Source organism: Ptychodera flava, chromosome 14 (assembly GCF_041260155.1).
Source record: "Ptychodera flava strain L36383 chromosome 14, AS_Pfla_20210202, whole genome shotgun sequence".
Taxonomy (NCBI): Eukaryota; Metazoa; Hemichordata; class Enteropneusta; family Ptychoderidae; genus Ptychodera; species Ptychodera flava.
The window spans coordinates 8,111,810-8,139,594 of NC_091941.1; the positions used below are offsets into that span (position 1 = coordinate 8,111,810).

At 36.1% G+C, this 27,785-nt stretch overlaps 1 long non-coding RNA gene across 1 annotated transcript; it reads left to right on the plus strand.

Moving 5' to 3' along the window:
- On the plus strand, positions 1–25,154 carry LOC139149188 (uncharacterized). The gene is made up of 3 exons (XR_011556083.1): positions 1–101; positions 17,576–17,773; positions 24,480–25,154. It is a non-coding gene; the product is annotated as an uncharacterized lncRNA (long non-coding RNA).
- The last annotated feature ends 2,631 nt before the right edge of the window (positions 25,155–27,785 follow it).

Below are 27,785 nucleotides of genomic sequence, written 5' to 3' on the forward strand. Positions count from 1 at the left end.
TTCTAGGTCAAAGATTCACCACATACCGCCGCCAACCTCGAGTGTCCACTCGTCGACCTCTGTGTTGAAGCTCAACGTTTCACTTGAATGTAATCGTGCAGGTGACAATACTTATATACATGTACATACTGTGTGGTGACCACAGGCGCTCCTTAGTTGGGTAGTCTGCTAAGTAGATCGATTTTCGGATCGATCTATTGATCCCGTAGTCAATATGCCCGCCACTGCAACCTAAGTATTTAGGTTGCAGTGGCGGGCATTATCGACTACGGGATCAATAGATCGATCCGAAAATCGATCCACTTAGCAGACTACCCAACTAAGGAGCGCCTGTGGTGGTGACGTATGGGTGTCATAGCATGTGTAAGAACTCATCATGAGTTGATATGCGTATGTATGTGAGTTGTGACTGAATTCGAGTCAAAGCCTCACCATGTCGATCCATTTTAACTGAGGTCTCCCTCTACGGCGAATATCATAAATGACGATGCGATATTACGGTAACCTCCATGCTCCATGCCGTAGTTAACGATATACATTTCCAAGTCTAAGCTACGGTGGCCCAAAACTACCTGTTCTCCGCATTCAAAGTCTGCGTCGCAATCAAATGTTTTTCTCTCACATATGTCTCGCATTCAAGTCTGCGTCGCAATCAAATGTTTTTCTCTCACATATGTCTCTGCATTCAAAGTCTGCGTCGCAATCAATTGTTTTTCTCTCACATATGTCTCCGCATTCAAAGTCTGCGTCGCAATCAAATGTTTTTCTCTCACATACGCTTATGTCTCCGCATTCAAAGTCTGCGTCGCAATCAATTGTTTTTCTCTCACATATGTCTCCGCATTCAAAGTCTGCGTCGCAATCAAATGTTTTTCTCTCACATATGTCTCCGCATTCAAAGTCTGCGTCGCAATCAAATGTTTTTCTCTCACATATGTCTCCGCATTCAAAGTCTGCGTCGCATTCAATTGTTTTTCTCTCACATATGTCTCCGCATTCAAAGTCTGCGTCGCAATCAAATGTTTTTCTCTCACATAAGCTTATGTCTCCGCATTCAAAGTCTGCGTCGCATTCAATTGTTTTTCTCTCACATATGTCTCCGCATTCAAAGTCTGCGTGGCAATCAAATGTTTTTCTCTCACATATGTCTCCGCATTCCAAGTCTGCGTCGCATTCAATTGTTTTTCTCTCACATATGTCTCCGAGGTATGCCTCAGTGTACGTTATTCCGCGAAGCATAATTTCTATCGAACAGCGCTATTGACAACGACGAACATTGTATCAAGTTATTTTCAATAGATTATCGATCGAAAATTTGTTTGGACGGGCCGGGCGCTCGTGTGTTGAGGTCACGTCATAAACATTTCCACAATAACCCATATATTGACTTATACACTTAAATATCAACATTGAAGGTATCCGTTGGTTTCCTGTACTGAAATTAAATCGACGACAATTTTTTTAGTTTTGGTGATACTTTTACGTACGTTTCGGCACATTTTGGCGCACCTCGGCGTAGTTTGGTGCCATTGCGAACGGGGGGGGGGGGGGGAGACTACACGGGAGGGAGCGAGACAACAATGTATCAATTTCGGACAAAAGGATATCGATCGAAAACGTTCACTGCACGATTACAGTGGAGACTCTACGCCCGTTCGCCTCTGTTCTGTGTTATTCTTGCAGTTTACTGGGATTTTCATAGTTAATATTCGCCAAAATTTGGTATAAATTACAACAACCTGACTGGTATTTGGTCTGTATAATTTAAGAGACGTTAACCGATTAAAATGGGTCAATATTAGACCCTGATTCTGCATATGCAAACGCTGTAAGATCGCCATTTTATTGAGGGCAAGAGCAAAAATTCAGCGATCGGAAAAATAAAATGCAACTAAAACAAGTTTCGTCGAGAAATTCAAAAAACTAAAACGACAGCAATTTTGTATATATATCAAGGAAACACCGTGCCACTTTTCACTATAATTGGTTCAGAATTGAGAAATTTGAACGAGCGATAGTTGTACGGTCTGTTTCTGTACATTAAACGCAATTGTTTTCTATGGGAAATCGAGCAGAGTAGACACATCGTAAAATGAAAAATACATCTGAAAAAAACCGTTGGTTTAACTTTTTCATTTCGCTGTTATTTTTTATAATATTTGGTATGACACATATCATGAAGGGTAACTAAAACTCTATGGTTTTATTTTTTTTAGTTTCCTCCTCTTTTTTTATGAAATGACGAGTTGAAGATCGTTTTGCTGTTGACTGTGTTTTTACTTGATTTTGCATATGTCTCTTATCGCTTACGTATTTTTGGAATTTCCTTGTGAAATTCTTCCCAAAATATTATAATTGTAAGGGCAGCATATACGTAGTGCACTACGGCCCAAAGGCGCCCCTTTTGTACGGTATATAGCGTCCCGAATTTGCCACACATACGTGGAGTGCGCGTTCGGAGAGTCAATTTCACCTCCCGCGTCATGTTGAAAATTTCGCCGTATTTCCTTGCTGCACATCTAAATATTAATGAAAGAGCAACAGGTCCTATTTCCCGTATATGCTGCCCTTACAATTATAATATTTTGGGAAGAATTTCACAAGGAAATTCCAAAAATACGTAAGCGATAAGAGACATATGCAAAATCAAGTAAAAACACAGTCAACAGCAAAACGATCTTCAACTCGTCATTTCATAAAAAAAGAGGGAAACTAAAAAAATAAAACCATAGAGTTTTAGTTACCCTTCATGATATGTGTCATACCAAATATTATAAAAATAACAGCGAAATGAAAAGTTAAACCAACGGTTTTTTTCAGATGTATTTTTCATTTTACGATGTGTCTACTCTGCTCGATTTCCCATAGAAAACAATTGCGTTTAATGTACAGAACAGACCGTACAACTATCGCTCGTTCAAATTTCTCAATTCTGAACCAATTATAGTGAAAAGTGGCACGGTGTTTCCTTGATATATATACAAAATTGCTGTCGTTTTAGTTTTTTGAATTTCTCGACGAAACTTGTTTTAGTTGCATTTTATTTTTCCGATCGCTGAATTTTTGCTCTTGCCCTCAATAAAATGGCGATCTTACAGCGTTTGCATATGCAGAATCAGGGTCTAATATTGACCCATTTTAATCGGTTAACGTCTCTTAAATTATACAGACCAAATACCAGTCAGGTTGTTGTAATTTATACCAAATTTTGGCGAATATTAACTATGAAAATCCCAGTAAACTGCAAGAATAACACAGAACAGAGGCGAACGGGCGTAGAGTCTCCACTGTAATCGTGCAGTGAACGTTATCGATCGATATCCTTTTGTCCGAAATTGATACATTGTTGTCTCGCTCACTCGCGTGTAGTCTCCCCCCCCCCCCCCGTTCGCAATGGCGCCAAACTACGCCGAGGTGCGCCAAAATGTGCCGAAACGTACGTAAAAGTATCACCAAAACTAAAAAAATTGTCGTCGATTTAATTTCAGTACAGGAAACCAACGGATACCTTCAATGTTGATATTTAAGTGTATAAGTCAATATATGGGTTATTGTGGAAATGTTTATGACGTGACCTCAACACACGAGCGCCCGGCCCGTCCAAACAAATTTTCGATCGATAATCTATTGAAAATAACTTGATACAATGTTCGTCGTTGTCAATAGCGCTGTTCGATAGAAATTATGCTTCGCGGAATAACGTACACTGAGGCATACCTCGGAGACATATGTGAGAGAAAAACAATTGAATGCGACGCAGACTTGGAATGCGGAGACATATGTGAGAGAAAAACATTTGATTGCCACGCAGACTTTGAATGCGGAGACATATGTGAGAGAAAAACATTTGATTGCGACGCAGACTTTGAATGCGGAGACATAAGCTTATGTGAGAGAAAAACATTTGATTGCGACGCAGACTTTGAATGCGGAGACATATGTGAGAGAAAAACAATTGAATGCGACGCAGACTTTGAATGCGGAGACATATGTGAGAGAAAAACATTTGATTGCGACGCAGACTTTGAATGCGGAGACATATGTGAGAGAAAAACAATTGATTGCGACGCAGACTTTGAATGCGGAGACATAAGCTATGTGAGAGAAAAACATTTGATTGCGACGCAGACTTTGAATGCGGAGACATATGTGAGAGAAAAACAATTGATTGCGACGCAGACTTTGAATGCAGAGACATATGTGAGAGAAAAACATTTGATTGCGACGCAGACTTTGAATGCAGAGACATATGTGAGAGAAAAACATTTGATTGCGACGCAGACTTTGAATGCGGAGAACAGGTAGTTTTGGGCCACCGTACTAAGCCAATATGTGTTTTAGAGAGTCTGCAGCTGTAATTTTTGATATTTTTTTTTCTCTGTTTTTTCTATGTTCATTGAAAGTTATTTATTTCACTCCCCAAAGCATGCTGAAACACCCAGTCTACATGTAAAATATACTGTTATTGTTGACAGTGAGAATTCTAATACTAGACTCACTAGAGTTAACTCTGAGGTAGCCTGGGCCATGTTGAATTTCAATTATCAGTAAATGATAGGTAATTTATTTCTCCAGTGCCAAACTTTGAACCCTGCTTTTCTTATTCATGATAGGGTACTACTCAAACAGCACTCAAACAGCAAAGACCAGACAGATTTTCTAAAAATTATTTTAGATTTCTAATTTATTCATTAAGAAAATGGTAATTAAGACCAAAGAATTAGGAAAATTCAAGGTTATCTCTTGCTCCTAATGATGATCTATTATTAAAGTTTCTTGTTTCTCCAGTATAGACATGTAAATGTGTAGCCCATAACTGTCTAAAAACTTTAATACACACTCTAGACTCTAGCCCCTTGACAGCTACACTTCTCAGACCATGCAAGCAATCCCATAACAGTTGAGCCAAGCCTAGCTCTGCTCAGCTAAGCGTGCTGGCAAAGCTGGTTTATGCTAATCTTAGGAGACAGCCACACTTGCTAGGAAGACAAGTGTAGTGAACAAGGGGCTCTGAGAGAGTCCATGTGCAGTCCTACCATGACGGAGGAATTATAGATATTATATAGCCCTGCTGATAAGTATATTTTGTTATTAATGATGTACTGTGCTTTCATATGTTTAATTTGTATTGTACACTTAGCAAGCACACATCATGCACACGATGCATCTTCACAGTGCCATGTATTATAGTTTTAATGTCAGATTGCAATTATTTTTGATACATCAAAACTGGACACTTTTAATTCGTCTAATTTTGTCTTAAACTAGACAAGAACAAATCTCTCCTGTACAGATATGATACAGAAGGGAAATTCCTGTTGATCTGAAGCTTACATCTGTATCACCATCAAGCTACCTATTGCTTCCATAACACCTTTAAACTCTGAATACAGGGTGATATCCTATATTAAAGCCAGTACAGCACTTCAATACCTCCATTTTGACAGTACTTCCATTTTCATACTTAGAACAAAGAAAGGATGGAACGGTGTCACCATTACAGGCCTTAATGTGGTATTTCGCATATATCTATGTCGACATAATTGAACTTTGTTTTCCTAATCATTTGAATGATCATTTGAATAATAATAGTAATGATAGAGGCCCTTATAGTTACATATTGAACTCTACAGAATGGTTAATTAGATATCACACTTCTGAAAGACGAGATGATAATTAATATACACATAGTTCATAGATAATTACATCAGAAAAAACAGTATGAAAATACAATTCTTGAAAAGCTATCTCTGTACAATCTTGGAAAATCAGGTCATAGAAGTTATCAAAGCTGGCAATATTTTCTTTGCTTTTGTCTGTCTCAGAGAGAGGAGAATTTCACAATTTTCAAATCCAGATATAAATAACTTTCTGGTCCATGTTTTGTCATTGACAAGTCATTTCTTGCATAAAAAGATGAAAGCTTAGCAACTTAGAGGGCCCTATTCAACAATGGCAGTGATCATGTGCTGTGATTTTTCATCAGCGCAATAAGTACTACCATGGCAACTGTATCCAGTCTTAGAAGGAACATTATTTTACATTAAAAAAAACTGACTTTTCAAGGGGTGAATTTCAACACTCAAAGGTCACACCATTGATACAAGTGTTCACCCAATGATAACAAGATTTGATACTCAGTAATTGTTGCAATAAATTCTTGATCAGTGACAGGTTGATAAAAATGTTTTTTTTAAATCTACAGAAATGCAACAAACAGTTCCAATTTGCCATATGACTAAGTTTCCTGTCGCTGCATTATTTTTTTCTTTTATATCCATATAAATCAGTACCATTAATCAATTGTTCTAACAGATCAATCAATAAAGATTTCATAATCCTGTTTTAATGTAAGTGCATTGACTTGGTAATGAAATAATGAAACCAACGAAAGAACCCCTATTCTAATCATAAAAATGTTCACTTATTATGTTATAGAGCCAGCCCCTTGAAAATCTGACTCACAAGATTACTGCATTATGTTATTTCAGTTTCAAGGTATTTACAAGGTTTATATATGTCCACTTCACTACAGACATTTCGGTCATGTGAGTGAATCAGTATCCATATATGTAAGTTAAGTGGTTTGGGGCTACAGTAATTTTTAAAAAGTTGTAAATAAATGAAAAAACAGTCCATTAGGAGGGAAAGGAAATTTATTAATTTTGATAGTAAATAAAAAATAAATGAATAATTGATTTGTATTTCATTCATTGGCATTACTATCACTGACTGACAGCACAGGGGGAAAATTGCCGTATATAAATTTAGAATTATTTAGAAGAGAATTTAAAGCATTACTGTTTAGAAGATAACTGGCATTTTTGCATGTAATTCATATTGCATGTATGACTAGACACGGGGACCATGGACCAGATCACTTTATATGATATTGTTGATACCTGGCATTCAATTAACCTTTTAGTAGCTGTCTGAATCAAAGATAGACGGATGCAAAACTAAGACTATAGTTCCACTTAATTAGGAAATGAGTCAATTTGATTTGATGACAATTTTCACATTAAAATGTTCACTTCCCTTTATGAAATCGTTAAGATGTACCTCAAGGTGCCATTGACAATTTTGAAGCCTCAAATATTCTCAACTATTTCTGATAAAATGTTTCTTTTGTTGCTGTAATTTGACTTCTTGCAACAGTCATAATTGGTAGACACAAAGAATTATATTACCTATTGGGTATGAATCATTCAACTAGTGTTTCCATCCTAAGACGCTGCATCATGCCACTGGGCGTGGCCGCACTGTCTGTTTTTGAGATGACACACATTCATCACTAAGACATGCCTCAGAGGCACACCTTTTCCACCATTCATGCATATGTCATATCTCGTTTATGATTCATATATTACTCATCAAATATATTCAAGAATTTTGAATTCTGGTCTTTTCATGACAGACTGGTGCATATTTCAGCTTCACTTGACATGCATATATTCCAGTTACAATGTCATTGGTTCACACTCATTTTACTTAGAAATATTAAAATATTAAATGTTCTTAATCAGTTTCAGCAATTTGCAAACATCTTTTGCTTTGAATGAGTTGATTTTGTTGTTGCAATTCTTGAACCACAAAATAAATGAAACAGGTTGAAGGTGAAAAGTTTTTATTGCACTAAACTCTACCATTGGTACAGCTATATGATGGGCAGACTTGATTAGATTTGCCCTTTGCATTATGAATATATTCTTCATCTCATTACAATGCTACAGTATTGGTAAATCTCCAGATAAGGCCATCACGGAGAAAAAGTGAATTTTCATTGCATAATTTAGTGCCATTGGAAACCATTAATCACTTGGAAAAGTATGCTTTACTGACATGAATAAAGATGCTCATGTAGTTATCCCTCAACTCAAAGCCAGACCTACATACCTTCAAGGAGAATTGTTGTATGTTGCTGCCATACTGACATATAGAATTAGGTTTTCAACGTCAAAATCTTGCAGTTTCATATGCTACCTAATTGGTTTAGATTTGGTGCCATGCAGCTGACCTGTGACCTTTCCAATTTGCATGCTACCAATGTAATAAACATGTAACCTGGTGACCCTTGTATTATTCCACACTGCAATATCATTGTGTTTTAATTTAAGGTGGTTGGAAAGGCTATTTTTGCACCAATTCTTTTCTCAGAGTTAATGTCAAGTTTCAAGTGTTAGAATCAAGATATTTAGTTCAAATTTTCAGGATAACTCCCTTAGTTAGTATTTTCTCCAAAGAATATAAAAATTATATATTTGCAGCCATGATTTTGAAATATGACACCAGTAAATATTAAAATTTAATTTTTCATATTTTTTTTACATATTTGAATTTCATAATAATTGGATAGTATTAATATTACCAAATTAGTTATAAATATGTTGACACTATTTATTGTAAGATTTTTACGGCAGGATTTGTAAATAAAATTTGTTTTTATGATTTTACATGGGTTTATATATCAAAAAATTATTAAAAATTCTTTCAAATTTCAAAATGTGATTTTCAAAAAGTACTTCAAATACAGCAAAATTGTGCCGTACAAATCTTATCTGTAACCTTGTTAATAGGCTGTAAAAATTCCATGTCCATATCTCATTTCAAAGTTGGATTAAATTGCTATACAATTATGTAGGAAAACTGTTATTCTGTCAAAAATGTTGAAAACAAGCCATATTTGCACCCCTCTTTTGAAGTCATAGAGCAGGTTTTTTTGGTTACTCTCACTTTTGACACCTCTTTGACACTCAAAGAATCTAAAAATGCATTTACAATAGCAGTCACTCACTCTGAATGCCAGCACCACCTTGTCAAACTTTCCTGAAAAACAGCAAATAATGACTTTCCCTTTTCAAACATTTTATTAAAAGCTAGGGGCCCTCTACCATAGTTAATACACTAAAGACTCCCTAACTTCTTCTTATTTGGTCAGTTTTTCAGAAGTTTTAACAGGCTATAACTCTGCAATGCCTTTGTGCCCAAATGTCTAGTTTTTTTTATTCCACAGAGAATGTTGACTACTTTTATATTTTAATAGTTTTGTTGAAATTTATAACTGACGCTCTAGCCTTTCCAACCACCTTAAGCTATTATATAATGTAACACCAAGATCTGTGACTATAAATCAATTTGTATGCAGAGGATAACTTGATAAGGTTGTAATTCAATAAGATGTAAGACTAACAAATTCCCTCACAATTCATGCACTTGGACAATAAACTCAAATTTCAGGGAAAATATTCCAACAGTGGTAACTTTGAGGATATGTTCATTCTCCCACTATAATTCGACAATTATTCAACGATCATGTACATACTTACAACAGAAATCATGGAAATACTGGCTTATCAAGATGATTTTACAATTTCTTTATTAGGGCTTTGTTTTTGCACAATCTAAACCTATGAAGCAGTTGAATGTTGCATTGACACAAATTATATCCTGACCATTTGACCTGCAATAAGTGTTTCCTATTCATAATCTGTAATCTCAATGAATTTAATGTGTCCTGTATTTTTAAAATCTGTCCATTTCATGTAAGTCTGTCATCCCTAATGATTAATTGGTCTGAAAGTGATTTCACATTTAAACAACCTTAATTTTCGTGCAATGTGACTTCGCCATGTCCCTTGGGTCTTTCATTAATCATACTTAACTTTTGTTATTGCTAAATTGAAATTCCCATGTAAAATCATTTAAGTCAGGATGATGCATTTAATTCGCCGTTATCCTTCAAATCACTAAGATTTCAATGTGAAGAAAAGAATTGTAGACTTCAATGATAATTTTACAAATATCATAAGACGGTGAATGCTTTAATATGATGTGTTATGATGTGTTCCATGGAATTTGTTAAACCTACCAGGTTACTGTAAAACTTTGCCAAAATGACATACTACCATTCTCATTTGATGGCAAAATGTATATATTGTGAATCTTATCATTTTGGCTTGAGCCAGGAAATATTCTCATCAAATAGATTATCCAAGCAGTGCTTCAATAGTACAAATCACTGAACACACTATATGGCTATGGACGTCTTTTGATTTAGAGAAGATAAATAATGTTGGAAATCCTAGAGACGGCAAAAATACTTGATCATCTCTGGAAAGCAAACCTTAGGTTTTGCACCTATTATTTTTCTGTACTTGTAACTTATACTCCTGATTTCAAACAGAAATGCAGTTATCTGCCAGGATAGATAGTAGCTTAAAAGTAAGCCAGGCCTTTGTATCATTACCTCATGGCAAACAAGTTTAAATTAGTCGATAAGTTTAGCCTAAGTTCGCTGAATCTCTGTCAGACGCCACTGAATGTACATACTTGAATACTAGTATATTTATGGTGAATCTTGCTGACTCGAGATTTTGCACTCCCCTTTTTTTTCTACTTATGTGTTGGGTGCTCGGAACGTTATATCCAGTTTTCGATTGTCACTATTCACACCAACTTAGGGAGTCTATTTGTATTATTCAATTATAATAGTAAGATTTAGCTACCCAATTGGATAACAGCTTCTGAGATGCTGCGCATAAGCTCTTTTGTTTCGAATTCCTGGTTCAACGACTTTTGGGATGTCTGCAACTGGCTGTCCACATCTATGACATTTTTTTGATGAAGTTATCTAACTGTGCTTATATTGTCCCATATTTGTCTAATACATTTATAGGTACATATTGCTGAAAGACTTGTAAAAATATATTAATTTGTTAGGAGGAGTTAGAAATACAAATGAAGGTGTAAAAAAACAGTGATATGAGTTAAGAACCATTGTTTATTCAGTCAAAATAGTCAAAATATACAAAATGCTTGAAATTTTGAAAATGATGAAATATTTCAATTAGAACTGTGCACTGTACTTTAGAGGTTAAAATCCCTCCTGTGCAAACAAATGGCAAACTGTTAATGCTGAACTCCATATTGATAATGATGTAACATTATTAATACAGACGTAATGAGGGGATGATCATTATGTGATATGTTAATACTTTGCTGAACAGCCTGAGGGAAAAAGTATTTCATTATTACAGGATTAAAAGCTGTAGGCATATTGTAGACAGATAGCGATAGAAAATACTTCACACTGTGGTAGTTCATCATCTAATTAAGTGCTCTTGTAAAATGTATACTGCCAGTAATATATAATGATTCAGAAATCATTATGTCTGCAGGCATAGTGAAGTCTATTGTCGGCAAATGTAGCATATAGTATGCCATGAAGAAATTACTCATTATCCAGCGCAATATCCAGACACTATGCATAAGAGATGTGGAAAGTGTCCTTGAAACGTTATACATATTCAGGATTTTGTTTACTATTTTCTGACTGTTTTCAGTCTTGTGCAGAGCTTTTTGCCAAAAGGCACAGCTTAGTCACTGGTGCCGAAGGCAATTTTTTTGACAGTGTGAGAAAATTCACAGTGACCTTGGATTGTAGAGACTTTTAATCTCAGAAAAGATATTGTGTGGCTTTTAGATATTGCCCATTTGATGAAAAGGTTTGCCCCTGCGGATGGAAACATTAGCTTCACAGAGGTTTGCCCCTGCGGATGGAAACATTAGCTTCACAGAGGTTCTAGATCGGTAACACTGAAGGAACTAGGAGGGAGCCACAATAGATAGGGAAGCAGTTGCTAATGCAAGTGGATAGATGCTTGGATGTCTGCCCTCAACAAATCGAACAGCATAAACTCATAATCAAATGCATGGCATTGTTAGGAAACGATGACTTCATCTTCATTTTGTAATATCACACTTGCAAATTTTTGTCAACTGCTGTGACATATAATGTCAAAAATGTAGATCTCTAAATTTAGGATTGCTGGTAGGACTAGATCATTAGAAAGTATTCATATCACAGACTGAGACACAAGGATTTTCTGAAGAATCAAGTGTAGATCGCTTGACCATTTTGAATGCAAACTTTTCCAATCTTGTATCGCTTATTGGACTGTTCCATGATTTGCTACCTATTAATTGGTATTTATCATTTATTTATTTCTTTAATTCTGTATAGAACATCTGAATTTATCAGAGTCTACGATTTTGATTATGTTATTGATATTTTCTCACAAATTGTGATCAAAGGCCTGAAAGCTGCAACTTTTCACACTATTTTCTTGATTTCATTTCAAATTTAAATTAGTCTGTGTAAATAGATTTTTTGAAAAATGTGTATAAAAGTATTATTATCTAATGACTGGAACAGTGAGCATGTTTAAACAAGAAAAATACTAAATTACTGGCCCATTCAAAAATGGCCGTTTCTATGCAAATTTGCAAACAAAATAGGTTGACAGGGTGCATTTATGCATTGGAATGCCCACTGAAACAGTCATTCTTGGGAACATGGCAAAGAATATTTTCTATGTAAAATTACTTTTTAGTAATGAAGTGAAACACCATTCATTTTCTTGCCCACTTTTACATCATTTAATGTTGTAAAGCATGCAGTAAACAGCGAGCAGTAAAACACCTGTATGGTTACACTTTGGAAAATTTGTTTTGATATTTCATCTTCTCTTGAACTTTCTGGTGACAAAAGGTGTATATTGTTATGCAAATATTTCATCTTGTCTTGAACTTCCTGGTGACAAAAGGTGAATATTGTTTTGCAAATATGATATTTTAATGAAGTATGGGTAGCAAAACATGTTCTACAAATACATGTATTTGTGTTTTGTATTTATTTGTTGTCAAAACAATGCCATTTAATGACAATGACAAATGCAATTTGTACATTGGGTCTTGTATCTTGCTGTAGGTGGCTGAACAATGAACTACCAGTAATGTTGATAAAAGATGCAAAAATCACTGCAGTTGTTGACCTTCGTCAAAGTAATAGCAATGATGAACAATGAAAGGGATTTTGATATTGAAATTTTCTGCAATCAAGTTGAATTGTTATTGTTTAAAGTTTAGAGTTCTGATGCTTCAGTTGTAGCAAGGCTGATTCAACTTGTATTCCAAGGACTGTATTAAACCTGTGTGTCTGAGCTTTCCTATCTGGGATTACTGGCTTTAATCCTTAAACTTTAATTTACCTCACTACTTATGGCACAAGTCCCACAGACTTCACAGGGATAGGTTGACATTTGAAAAATGAGTTGCAAGGGGAAATGGGTTACAAAGGTTTTAAAGAGGAAAGAATTTTTAATCTGTATTTGCAGTAAGGCAGGAGATAAAAAAGTGTTCATCCTTAGATTGTTTGGCAAGGCTATAGAGGCAGCATGCAAAATTTTTGTCATGTTTTTTGTGTATTTTTTACAAACAAGCACATTGTTACTGATGAAGTCTGTGCACAGTAATAGAAACATTTACATATATAGGCAGTGTTGACCAAACAAATTCTGAGCTTTTCCACATGCACCAAGAAGAAAACAAAAAAGCTTTAAAAATATGCAAACCAAACTGCCGTTAAAGTAAAATTGCAACCTTTTCTTTTTTAAGTTCTCAAGGTAGTGTCTAACATTTGTGCTTTTTCAAAAGAATTTCAGATTGACTAAGTTAGAAGTGGCAATTTCAAGGAACAATTTAATTCTTCCTTAGCCTTGTAACCAAAAACAATATACGAAGTATGCAAAATTTTGTAATATTGAAAAATGACTTATGATTTACAAGTTATATTTAACTCATACCAAATATCCTGCAATAATTCAGATGTGATGTAACCTGGTCAGATTTCCCTCAGAAAGTGTGGGAAAATGATTTGTACTGTATAGTTCATATCTTCTGTAGAATGCTGACCTCATTATACAACAGTCTTTTCATCGATATAAGTTTTACCACGTACTGTATTCAGTTCAATGAGCATAAAAATCAGCTGATATGCCATTGTTGCTGACAAACCTGGACATTTTTGTTCATGATTGAGTTATTATACACTGTACCCCAGACAAAGTCGTGACTATGTACAATCATGGTTCATAAATTGATTTATTGACATAAAAGCTTGTATACCTGACCCCCACCAACCAACAGTTTCATTATTTCAAATAAATATTGTTTTCATTTAACATTCTTGAAGTCTGTATACTGGTGACAGTTTCAATACCTGTCATAACCATACAAAATGGCAGGATATATCTTTTCCTGTCAGTCTTTGTATAAATCATAGAAAACTAATCTAGACACTGTTAATCCAAGTCACGGTCCCTCAATGTGGAGGGACCGTGTCCAAGCCTATGTTTAAACATGTTGGTTACCTGTTTACCAGGTCTAAAGTAACTCAATGACATGTTATAAAGTAGGGCACATTTAAAGGTCACCGGTGGCCTTGACCTGTCTCAGGCGTTATAAAGGCTGCATTCAGGTGAGGACTTTTGTTGAAGAAGCCTGTCATTAAGACAGGCTTCTAGTGGATTTCATGATCTGATAATGAAAAGTACAAAATCAGTCAAATCAATTTCATTCACATGTACATGAATACCGCATGTCAATAAACAATAAACAATAAATGTGACAATAAACATTCAAGAAGATATATCAACTTTTAATAGTTTGACATTAATGAAGGGATCCATTCTTGCTTCCACTCAAATTATGAGAGTCACTTGGTTTCTGACTGTTTCATGCACAGCTTGCATTTTATTCATCTTGTTGCCATACTCACCAGAATTTCTCCAGAATATTTTTTCAAGATATTTGTCACAAACTAACAGACTTGCAATATTATTGGCAAGATAAGAGATCAGAGCATGTATACTTTAGTCATCAGTTGGCTAGCAGGGAATGCACTGTTTATATCAGAATCTATAATCCTTGTTTCATTAAAAATATCCTATTTTCAATATTTTGTTTTGAGTTATAATATGGAGCCGATAGTTTATTTTATCACTGTTTATCCTTGCCAAGACAGAGGTTCACTCATAATTTTAGTGCAATCACAAATGGGATAATTTTTGACATGTGTGCATACAGTTTTGAAATAACTTCTACTGGCGACTGAAATATGCTCATATATTACACTTATAAATTTCTGATCTTGACAGCAGGTCATATCATATAGGGACTCTATTGTTTGCACGGCAACTATTTCATAAGCTTGCTATCTTAAAATGTTTAAGTACAGCAATACACAGGGATCATTAATGTTTAGAACTGAGTGAAAGGAAAGTGCCATCAATGTTTTCAGTCTCAGATTAAGAAAGCAAAAGCATTTACAACAATTAACACTTTACATGGTCTGATAATGTAAACACTTACCTTTAGTACATACAGGAATCCCCTTCATTTTCCTTGCCTGAACATTTTCGTTTTTTTCAACAATTCACAAACTATTTATGACTTCTCTCCATCCATTAGTGTGTCTTTTTGTCAATTTTTGTCGCGTCTATAAATATACCCCATTGAAGTTTTTTCAGATTTTTGCAAAAAGTTCGTTAAAAAACTGTAACCAATGAAATATGGTGTTAGTTTGGTCAAAAAGTATAAAAAATTTAAGAAAATTCATAAAAATTGGGAACATGTTACCCTTAAATTTTGGAGGGAAAAATGACAGCACTCAAAGGGTTAAACACTTTTGCTCATAGAAAAACAAGAAATATTAAAAAAACTTATTAAATCAGTTTTTTTACCTGCAAACTTGCCGTAAATAGCAAAATGAATGGTACATTTAACTGGACAATAGGACTTCTTTCTGATGATATACAATGTAACTATCATACGCAAAAATAACTATTTGTCTGTAATTCTTGATAAATTGTCCTCAAATCATGCTTACAGCACTGGCAATATTGTTTTATACTTTGTTACCACATTTGTAATTGCAACTGCAAAAATTGCATTAACAGTTCAGATAAGCTGCACATATTAAATCACCCTCAGAAACTCGATGTTTAACTATAATGACAATTAGCACAACAAACCTTGCCAACATTTACAATTAATATCCACATTTATAGTTACCTTGGAATGAAATTAAATGTTACAGGAAAACTAAACAGGGCACAAATTGACCTTAAAGTAAGAGCTATGAAAGCATGTTTAACCCTTTTCCTGCCAAGTCCATATTTCACCACCAGGTCAAGATGGTTACAATTAATGAAACAAAACGTATTCCAATGATGTATTTTAACATAGTACGGTAATACTGTACATTTGAAGGCTGTTGAAAACATAATACTGTAAAGTTGATTTTTTTTGGACAAAAGATGCTATAACATACCAAGCCAAGTGGGTGGAAATACGTCATGTTTTGGCTCAATACCGCTTTTTACTGACTTGGCTGATGGGGAAGTGATACAGTTATTACTGTCTGGCAGGAAAAGGGTTAAATTGAGAAAGTGTCTGTATGCTGAATCAAATATCCCAATCAAGTTCCACCTTCAGATATCTAATACATGATAAAATTCATCTTCTTATATTGCTCGGAAATTTGACTGCATACAATTGTGCACAAATGTTAAAGCCATCTTACAACACCAATGGAAAACTGCACATTAAATTCTGTATACAAATTTGTAAAGTTAATAGCAAAGCTTCCAATACAGTGTCTAATAGAATTTGGTAGGCACTCTCAATCGTTTCAAGTAGTACACAGATATCAGATATAATCTAGGAAGTCAATTAAATAACGTAAAGATAATAATTGGGTTACTGGGTTAAACAAGCATTGTCGTTTATAAAGTTTTGACTTCAATGATGTTAGAAGGGAAAATAAACAACAATCTATTAGAGTTTTCAAGGAGAAAGTGAAATATTTATTTGAAAACATATATTTGATAGTGATGGGAACCATAGAAGTAAACTGCGCACCTACAGAAAGTTAAAGGATTTCTCTTTTGAAAAGTATCCTTATATAATAAAAAACACAAACATCATAGAGCAGCCTTGTGTAAATTATGTATCAGTGCACACATATTACAAATAAAACAGTAAGATATGAGAATATCAATGTCATAGATACAGAATGTCCAATTCGTAAAGGCAATCAAGTAGAAGATGAGGTATATGTCCTACTCCACTGCAAAAGGTACTCAGATATCAGCAATGATTTCCTATGTAAGATAAACATGGCAATAACACATTCAGGGACAAAGAGGGCCTTGTAAAAATTTGTTCTAGCACTGACAAATTAACATTATGTGAATTAAGAAAATTCATATCATGTGTATACAGGTTTTAATTTAAAACAAGAAAGAATGAAAAAACAAAACACAGTTATTTAATTCTCATTTGAAAAAAACATATACAGATATATTTTTATTTCATATAAATGTATATATATTATATAATATACATTTGTATGATATATATATATATATATATATATATATATATATATATATATATATATATATATATATATATATATACACACATATATACAGTGTATATGTTATTTATTTTTATATATATACACAATCTGACATATATATTATTTATTTTTCTCCCTGTGTCTCTTCTTTTATTTTGATGCTGTTGTTTTGTTCTTTGGAGGTGTTGAAAAGATATTCAAAAAGATATTTCAAATTTACTGATAATGCATCAGTTGTTGTTTTAACTCATGGTTTTGGATCATGCATTCCCAATATAAAGTCTTTTTTGAAATCTATAACTTTTGTTTCAGTAATGGCTGCAACACCTGGTATAGATGCAGGCACGGTGGCAGACAAACCAAATGAGGTGTCTTCACAAACCTCAAAGGATGACTGTCTTGAATGTCGTCTGGTTGGTGGATTTTGTTTGTATGGTATCGCAGCCTATGTGATGTATACTGGTAAAAATGCCAAGACAGGGAAACTGGCAAGAACAGCATTCGCCACAGGTATGGCCTTCATGAAAGTTACTAGCAGTGATAAATTTCACACTTCAATTTTTGTTCATTGATTTCTCCATGCACAATTTTCCTACTGCCAGCAATTAAGGTAATTTATGTATAATTTTTATTGACATATATTGCACCAAGGCAAAATTTGTAAGCTTTTAATACGTGATCGTGTCCCATTATCAGTGTGATCAATATATTAAACCTTGTGGCTAACCATAGACAGTAGCTCTTATTCATTTTCATGTTATTGACAGCAAGAAGTTAATGTTTTCAGGTATTGCAAAAATCAATGTATATGTCAACATGATGTACAGTTGTGCTATAATGATTATTGTACAGTATAGAAAATATAAATACACATATGCATTTAATGATGTCATCAAATTTGTTAAGTTGTACATTTCTCTGCTTGATTGCTTCTATTTCAAAGTGTGAAATGAATCGTGCCATCAGTATGCCACACAATAGCTCTGTATGAACCCTTCAGGTTTGAGTCATTCATAAACTGTGTAAAAACCTTGAAACTCCAAAGATTGCTGTGACATACATTGCCAGCTGCGACACAAGCTGTCACTATCAGGTCAATTAAGTCAGCGTTCAGTTTTTACGGCCGGGGGGGGCCGGCAAAATCTTGTCGCCGGTGTTCAAAAAAATATAGACCCCCCCTGCATTTTTTGTGAAAAAAAGATGACCCCCCCCCCTTTGTCAGACAAAAAAAATTGATGACCCCCCCCCCCCTGAAAAATAACCAAAACCCATATGTCAAATTTACCCGTATGGTTTGGATTTGAACTCCGGTACGCGGCGCACTTTATTCGTGTAGCAGAGATGCCAGTGCACAAACTTCTCAGCCACATCCATTGAAACGTCTGTTAATTAGGACGACTGTAAGGCAATTTTTAACTTCATTTCCATAGACAACTCATGTCCATGGACATTGTATAAAGTAAACTTTATTGGAGTGGTTCGCCAAAGGCAGCCCTCCGGTTAAGAGGGTCATGGGCCATTACGTAAAGTCAACTTTATTCTAGTGGGCCACCAAAGGTGGCCCGCCGGTAAAGAGGCTATTGCATAAAGTAGACTTTACCGGACAGGGCCGCTGAAGCTTAGGCGCGCGGCCATTACCATTATTCAGTGCGTGATCCCAGGGGTCCCTCAAAAATGTTTCTAATACAAGCCGCGGCTTCAATTGGGAATTTTATGGTAAGATTGCCGTGGGGTATTACATAAGGTTAATTTATTGTAGTGGGCTGCCGCAGGCGGCCCGCCGGTAAAGAGGGTCGATCATGGCCATGGCATGAAGTAAACCTAATTGGAGTGGGCCGCCAAAGGCGTCTGCCTGTTAAGAGGGTCACGGGTAATACATAATGTATATTAATTGTATTGGGCCGCCGAAGGCGGCCCACCGGTAAAGAGGGTCGATCATGGCCATGGCATAAAGTGAACTTTATTGTTGGTATATTTGTTTTTGAAAATGTGGTGACCCCCCCTTTCCTACCAGTGAAAAAGCGATGACCCCCCCTTTGCGGATTCCAAAATTACGATGACCCCCCCCCCCCCCCCCCCTGGATTTTGCCGCCCCCCCCCCCCCCCCCCCCCCCCGGCCGTAAAAACTGAACGGTCCCTAAGTCAGTGAAATCATAATGTTTTTGTCTGTCTAGAGCTGTGAAGTCATGCTGTTTTACAGAGGAAATGTTTGGTTGCCAGGGCTGTGAGCTACATTTGTTTTACACTCAAATGAGACTCACTTACTCATTAACTTGTAAAAATACTCTCTTCAAAGAGACTTATACAATTAATAGGCTAATATACCAACAGAGAACAAACTTTTCCATTCAATTGAGCCATACAAATGTTCCAGTGAACAAACCTTTTAAGTTTGTCATGAGAGGAATTGTATATTCAGTTTCATTCAACAATACACTGCATTTGTACAGTATGTAGGACAGTTTCCCAGACAGCATATTCTGGCACCATGCTGTCATATCTTACTTTCCAGGGGAGTGTCATGAGTTGTTTATTGATTCCAATGCCGTCACCTGAGTTTAAGAAATAATTACATGTCTGAGAAATCATTTTACCTTCCCATAATAAACAGTACCAAAGTAAAACTTGATTGGCTCCCCTTTGCTGTGAACTTATCATGTACATGTACGCTGTTTTTACAGTGAGCTGAATTTGGAACAGATACTGTCGCTGTTATTTCAACCCCTCCCACAGACACAGACACAGACACACACACACACACACCCCATTTCTTTTGTAGGGACAGGAAACCACTAGGATACACCGAGGATTAAAGGGACAAAGTCAGCCACTTTTCATGAATTTTGTTTGATGCAAGATACTACTTATATTGTTTGACATGTTGAAAGATACTGAATAAATGGGTGACCATGCATATATTTGATCCCGGTTTTACACAAATTAAATGAAACCATTGCAAAAATGAATTAATAGTCATGACCATTAATTCATTTTCGCGATGGTTTTATGTATCGTGTCTAAAACTGGGGTCAAATATATGCATGGTCACCTATTCAATCAGTATCTTTCAACAAGTCAAACAAAATATGTAGTGTATCGTATCAAACAAAATTCATGAAAAATGGCTGACTTTGTCCCTTTAATCATACTTTTGTACACAAAGTGAAATATTCCCAGATACTCTTACCCAGTCAATCTAATATTCAAATTTGGTTTTCAACAGGTAGAAAAATCTAGGTCAAAGTTGGCCCATTTTATCTTGGCAGTTTCACTATTTTATTATTAAAAAACATCAGAGCTCTAGACTTGTGTTCACAAAGGATTTCAAAGATCTTTTGATGTGACATGGATGCCTAGTTCTTACATTCCTGTAATGACAAGCTTCCTTTCAAGGCCCTCACTGTTCTCAATCAAGGTATATAGAAAGCAAATTTTTGTAATAGAAAATTGTCCCTACAGCGGTACTAGTCTTTTGGAACAATGGATGTCCTGGTAGCCATTTTTGAGTCACATACACTTTATGTGACTCACAACTCTGCAAAATCACCAAATCTGTGAACTTTACTTTTACCCAAGACTCAGCAATTTCTTGTGTATGGATTGAATCATGTGGTGCATTTGAGAATGAAGAGAGAGATCAAAGGCTGAGGGACATTTAACTACATTTTAATACCTATCTGGTCCCAACAGTTCCCAAATGCAAAAAGAACCTATATACGCACATGCTTTCCCTGTAATCAGTTACCTTTTATTGTGTGCCATGTGAAAATCAATTGCCTCAGAATATGGGGCTGCTAAAATATTCTACATAAAGCCAAACAGAAATGCCATACTTGTTTGTCTATCTGCATAGACTGAAGAAAAATGGCATTTTGGAAGAGGTTCAGCCAGAGACTTTATAGTAAGTTCTACTTTGGACACAACAGGAAATGCGTGGTACAAAAGCTACCAGTACTGGATTATTACAATAGCAAGCATTTGCATTTCCAAATCACTGCAAAAGTAGGCATCAAATGTCTCACAGTTGGTGATTTCATTGTCGCCACTGCGTATTTCTACATTAATCAACTACCCAGCAACTAGACTACTACTGTTTTTTTCATGGACTCTTGAATGCTAAAGTCATTAAAAAACAGGTGGCTATACACACTTGCTAACATGTTCTTTTCCTTAAAGGGGTGTAGATTTTTTATCAGCTTTAATCTCTGAGCAAATTGCCTAACTGTGCACAACTTTAAAAGGATAACCATAAATACAGGCATGTGAGGACTGCCTCTTTACATCTTAATTTGTCACAGATGTTAAATTATTGAGAACTTTACAGACTTTTGTGGTTTATCACAGTTGGAAATGTCACAATTGAGGTGCATGCATTTTATGTGATTGTTGTTCTTTATTTGAAGTGTCCATGGTGAACTTTGCAAATAATACTTCCATGATGTATTTTACAACACTTTTGACAACTTACAGATCTAGGTCAAAAAGAACAAGCAAACGTTTGCTTCATGAGAACTGTCACTCATTGCTCATTATATAGGACCTTTGTTTGTTACCTGGCGGCCCAGTGATAACATAGTCGACAATGCAAGTTCATATGCAAGTAGTCCACATATAGCCAATATCGTTATGCCGTGATTTTCACAGAAAACAAATATGGTAATTATCCCTTTACAGTAAATTTACTAGATCACAGACAGTATTAAAAATATTCAGACTAGTAAGGAAATTGGCCACAGGTGTGTATACACTCAATGTAAAATTGCATCATAATTTGAATAAGTCTGAATTAAGTAATTTAATGACGCCCATGAACCAAACTTGAAGGGAATCCATCAAGTGGTTTCAGAAAGAAAAAAATTCCCAGAAAATTTGGATTTAAAAAATTTGTACTCATTTGAGCAAATCTGAATGTGTCATTGCTACGAACTATCCTAAATACTATAAATACCAAATTTGAAAGCACATGGAAAAATTAAATTAATTGATATGATTTGATCAAAAATACAGAAATAAATACAAATAAGAGACAAATCTCCAATTTTACACTTGGAAATCTGTATTCCATTCTCTAGGAAAACACTCATTGAATATCAATGACCAGCTCAGGGTTTGCAAGATGAAGATCCAAATATCTGAAACATTGGTGGATACCAACTGACTGTCACTTATCATTGACAGTCAATCAAGCTGTAGTGAACAATTTGTTGATGACATAGTCCGTGACATCTGAAAATATCTAATTTGAAGTCAATTTGAAGTTGGTTCAAGCCAGCCCCAGCATCATAAAATTCTCAAAGGCCCCATGAGTTAATATCGAAGCCTTAGTCTTGATGCAAAGTTTGAATGACAATTGTTCAGGCATGTCTGAGTATTGACTCCAGACAGCCCAATCCACCAGTCTCCAAAGAGTTCAGAGACTGAGCAAGCACTGACTGTCTGTAATGAGTAATGTGTAATACAAGCCTTTGGGTGTTTCTGTTCCACAAAAGCGGTCACTCTGAAGGTCAGACAATCGATAAGCATTCATGGAGACCAGTTGCAGTGAAAGGCCTTTATATGATGGCTATTATTCTTTGCTAGCGAGTTTAAAGAGCTTTGTGTGGTCATAGACTGTCTATGGTCTAGTAAAGTGTGTAGCATTGTAGTGAGTTCTGTTTCAGTACTTGTAGCCATGGACCTGCTAACTGTGCCGGTAATGGTGCTTTGAGTTGACAATGCTGTAGCCTTCTGTCAGAAAGTGTTCTCTAATATTACAAAATTTCAGATTAAACATTTCTTGATGTACAGTAGAGATTGCGACTACAATGGCACATTGATGTCTGCTTCTGAAAATTAAGTATCAGTAATGTGAAGGTCAAATTTAAAACTCACATAAAATATTTAATCCAAAATTATAACATAATTTCAAATTTTAAAACCTGACAACTATCGTTAGGAGCAGTAAATTTAATTTGTATTTACCGTAAATCTGCATTGCTACTTTAACCTGTTCACCCCATTGCCCTGTAAACAGGTCCACAATCACCATTTATAACAATGGGTTTGGGTCAAACCATGGTGGTGAAAGGGTTAAGGAGTAACGGCAGTATAAAATATGGAGAAATCCCAATAATGAAGTGACATATTTTATGTAAGTAACATAGGGAAACCTACAGAAACATGGTTGTTGTATTGAAAGTTACTGAAAGCAAAATGGCTGCACACCTCAAGCTAGTTTTTACATGGCGCATTGTTCAGTGACATTACATGTACATTTTTTCAGGAAATTTTACACCAACAAATGACAAAAGCAAAAGCTTCAAATAAAGTTTGTCAACTTCCTGAAAAAAAAAAGTCAGACTTCCACTTTTGATTGGATTGCATTGGCGTAATTTATCTGTCTGCATAAACAAGATGTTTAATGTTTAACTTGCAAGAATTCCTCTTCTCCCAAAATATAATGCCCATCTTGTATTGTTTTCTGGGTATCTTCTGGTTCCAGTCTTTTCTGCTAAAATAGACTTTGGACACTGCTCATCAAAAGTTGGGAAATGAACGACATAGACATAATTGCTGCTGATACATTTGGCTTTCCAGGTAATGCTTCCAAAACAAAATAAGATTCAATTAATACAAATGTACTGAACAGTATTGGGCAGTGTCTCATTCTCGTCACAACTGCTGTTTTGAGGTAGCGCAAGATGTACATCAAATATTTTCATAGTTGACCTCAATCCGTGATTCTCACATTAGTGGCTATGTGAAGTACCCGTTAACACATCGTCAATCTTTATTCTTCATTGAAATTTAAATTTCCTGTTTGAAAATCTGATAATAAATAAAGTGTGGGCCTTGCAATCCAGCATATCACGTCATACAATCAATAGAAACCATTTAATCTTTCTTCCTTTGTCTTGATTATGGTATGTCAAACTGCTTTACAGTGTTCAATCTAGGATTTTTGAGACATGTTTTCCATAGCATTACACGTGTTCATCCCCATTTCCTTATATACAGGTCCACGCTTACAATTGGCAAAAATAGGTTTGGGCCGGACCATAATGATTTATTGCTACAAGCAAAGACAACTGTAAATAGACTTGAAGTTTCTTTTTCCCCAGAAAAGCTATGGAGATGGAAAATGCATGGAATGGTTAACATTCATGATGCATTTATACCATTTATATTTTCAAGTTTATTCCTTACTTACACGTTTTCAAAACATTCTACATTCCAGGCTTGCTATTCCTTGGAAGTGCACGGTTGATGGGATTACAGTGGAACTCTTCAAAAAGGTAGCAGACAGATTGATCACCAAACTGTAATGTTATGTGGACTTTGGTCTCCAGTATATTCTTCAAGATGTGTGCATGGAAGATAACTCCATATTAGTTGGTGTGTTACTGTGATTTTCACGAATGATGAAAACAGGTCACAGGATTTGCGTAAAGCACTGAGCGTAAAGGCAGCCGTATTGCCACATCTATGAAAACTGATGGCTGTTGCAAAGTGGATTATTTCACCATTTCTAGATTATGTTTTACTCAGTAAAAATATTTTAGGGAGTTGGGTATTCTGGTGTTGGACTTTGAACATTGGGTAATAGACTGATACAGTAGAATCTGAGTAACAACTACATGTGTATCATACACAAGCATCATCATGGTCTTTTGTTTGGATTTTGTCAGTGATTTTAGGAAATGGCAAAATGTGTCATTTGAGAGTGTTCTGCCAAATTTTTAACAAAAAGTCATGTAATTTCTTTCCAATGAAAGAGAGTGCGATTAGTACGGCAAATCTCAGAATGCGAAATTTCCGTGCCATTGTAAAAGACTGCATTCAAGCATCGGACATAAATAAATTTTGGATGATCTCAATTACATTTGAGGTCCTCCTTGTGTCTCAATTCAAATTATTAAGTTGGGAGTATTTTTGCACTAAAGATTGAAGATTTAATAATGCCAGATTTTGAATTCAATGTGCTTTTTTGGGAATATGCAAGATAACAAGGTAGCTGCGGTTCTGTCTCATTGCTTGGTTATTTGTGGAATTCTTGCATAACAACAGTGGTCACTGTATTGGTGATACCATTCCTGTTCCAAGAGGTACAACAGTCTGCATGACCAAGTTAGATCTATCATGCATTACAAAGGATAGACACAAACAAGACTCATTCAGGTTCAGAATTCACATATACGAACATGAAAACGTCTTTGAGTTGAAGGATTTAATATGTCTCACAGTACAACCGGAAAGTCTACACAGTAAAATCTTTTTTAAATGTCCCCGCAAGCGGGGACTTAATGGGTTAGGTCATGTCCGTCCCGGCGTCCTTCCGTCCGTGCACCTGTCATCAACGATTTCTGTGGCATCTGTGAAGCGATCGTTTTGTAACTGGGCATAAATGTAGTACCATATGGTCTCTTGATGCACAGTCCTTATTATCTCAAAATAATTCAATTTTAGTCACCAAAATTACTCTTGATGTCTTTTATTCAGACTTTTTTTCTCTGAATCCGAATCTGAAGCCAATGTTTGGATCATGTAAATACACTGATGACGTAAATCACCGGACTGTACGATTATTTATGGGGGAGACGCTAGCAAAGGTTGTAGTCGATTCCAAAAGGTATTTCGCAGGACTGGTGACGGTTTCGGTTGGTCAGTTTTAGGAGTTTTAGACGTCAAGCGTTGTCTGTCGTGATGAACGAGAGCCACAGAAAGCTTTAGTAATTTGCAAAAAATGTCATCTCGTCAGTTTTAAACGTCATCGTTGACAAGCACTACGGTTGTTCATGCGGGCTCCCGTAAAATAATGGTATGGTCAGACGATTTGAATCGCTGGTGATCACATGCAGTGAACACGTGCTCTGAAATGTGGCTGTTTGACAAAGTTATCTATCTGTTTGGGATCAGACGGTTCGTCATGACGGGACGAAAAAATGAAGGCGGCGTTCGACGTCGACTGCATTGGCCACAAATGATGCCGTCCGCAAAGTAATGCAGTACCGAAAAACCGTCATTAATATTCAACTTTTTTCGCTACTCGGAAGTTGAAAGAACGGCTAGTACGGGATCGAAATAAAATACTCGAGAAAGAACGTCGACTTTCAAAGTCTGAAGGAGCCATGCTCTGCCCGATGGCTATCCCTTGGTGGAGCGTAACGATGCGAAGGCCCGCACTGTTTTTGGAGTTTGGTGATGAATGCCGCAAATAACAACGTTGCAGACGGCTTGTTGAAGCAAACAATATTCGTTCGTATATAGCCATGACATGCATGTTGATGATGCCGATCATTGACCAATGTAATTTTGTCTTTCATAGTCAGGATGCAAACCTTTCGATAATACAACCAATGATACAGTCGACCATCGCAGAATTACGGACAGTGTTAGATGTAAAGGAATCATGAATGCAACCTTTCGATAATACAACCAATGATACAGTCGACCATCGCAGAATTACGGACAGTGTTAGATGTAAAGGAATCATGAACGCGAGTTCAGAGAAGAAATCGAAGCCAACCACACGACCTGATATATGCTAATGAGAGCTGCGTCATCCGCTTTGCCTGTGCAAACTCGCGTCGACGCTTCATCGCGCCGAACATTTGATACAGCGAACGGAGGAGCGATTTCCTGCCAACTGTACTACATGTACTAATATCCTATTGTGTCTTGACAAAGTCATAAATGCAAGTAATACCCAGAGATTGACAATGAACTCCGTGACTACGGTATCGAGGCACTTGAAACTTCATCGATCATCTTGGATCAGACTACGTAAACCGTGAGCACTCACGGCAACGCGTTTAGAAACGACTTCAGACAAGCGAAGTTTACGCTGAGAACTCGGAGTCATGTCGTTTGCTAATTCAAGAATATGCGGAAAGGTTTCCTGCAGTTCGACAATTGACATGTATTGCAGTAGTAATTCCTGTATCCTTGGTTGCATGCGAAAAGGGCTTCAGCTGCTAAAACAGGAGCCCGTAGTAGATTTTCCGACGGCAATGTAGATAATTTGATGTTGCTCTCAATGGAAGGGCCGTGTGTTGCCGATTTCCCGTACGGCAGAGCAAGGGAGATATTTGCCTCGAGGGCTCGCAGAAACCCTAGGAATTCTTAGATGTTGAATGTTATTGACATGATACTCAGAATTCAACATTAACACAATTATCAGTAGTTTACAGCTACTAAACATTCCAAACAATGTAAACAGCGGGGACTGTGTCATCTTTCGATGACTTGTTAAATTTTAATTCAATATGACAAGCCTCTCTGTGGAAAGAAGGAAAGAATTCTGACAATTCATGAAAGTTTGCTCTGTCAAACATATCAGCACCTCAAATCAGCTCCATAGAAAGAGTTAAAGCCCCAGAGGTGGCATCTGTTACAAAAATTTAAAAAAAGTCTTAACACTTTTCCAAACTGTCGAAGCAATGTGATTGTAGAACTTTTAACCTGTTCACCCCAATCCCTGTGGACTGGTCCACACTAACCATTGATAACAATGGACCTGGGTGAAACCATTGTGGTGAAAGGG